Source organism: Gregarina niphandrodes (assembly GCF_000223845.1).
Source record: "Gregarina niphandrodes unplaced genomic scaffold scaffold00168, whole genome shotgun sequence".
Classification (NCBI taxonomy): domain Eukaryota; phylum Apicomplexa; class Conoidasida; order Eugregarinorida; family Gregarinidae; genus Gregarina; species Gregarina niphandrodes.
In genome coordinates, this window is record NW_011645930.1 from 1 (window position 1) to 596 (window position 596).

A 596-nucleotide genomic window follows, 5' to 3' on the forward strand; every position below is an offset into this window, starting at 1 on the left:
CGACCGCAATATCGCGAATCTTGGACCCGACTGGGGATGAATTGGGGCTCAAGTGGTAGAGCGCTCAGTTCGCATGCGAGAGATGCCGAGGAGCACGGCTCCGCGGCCCACGGTGAAACCGTTACATGTATCGGCTTGGGTAGTGGCTGGTCGGGGCGGCATGGTGTAAACCAACTCCCCACCCAGACTCCCCCTGCGTTAAGGGCGGGTTGTTCTGGGAATCGAACCCGGGACTTCTTCCGCCCTAAGGAAGAATCATACCACTAGACCAAACAGCCAGACCCGACCCCGGTGCCATTTCTCCTAGACTTCAATCTTTCACGGCTGTGGTGCCATCCCTTTTTGCCATTGCGCTAAACCCCGATGGAGCCACTGTCGCCCGTGTACGCGGCGAAACCCCGTACGCATCAATAGTCCAATGGTGGGATTTGAGTCTTCCAAGCACATTCGATTCTCAGGTCCGGACATCACCAGTTGATCTGTTTTGTTCGTCGGCCACTGTTGTTATGTGGATTCTGTCCACCGTCTCAATGGTCCCCCAAATGCCGATCTGGTCTGAACCAAAGACTCATGTTGGAGCCACTGTGATAGTTCTC

At 55.5% G+C, this 596-nt stretch overlaps 1 non-coding gene across 1 annotated transcript; it reads right to left on the bottom strand.

The window, feature by feature from the left end:
- Nucleotides 1-206: 206 nt before the first annotated feature.
- Nucleotides 207-278, bottom strand: GNI_218600. Its single transcript has one exon. It is a non-coding gene; the product is annotated as a tRNA-Pro (tRNA).
- Nucleotides 279-596: the final 318 nt, after the last annotated feature.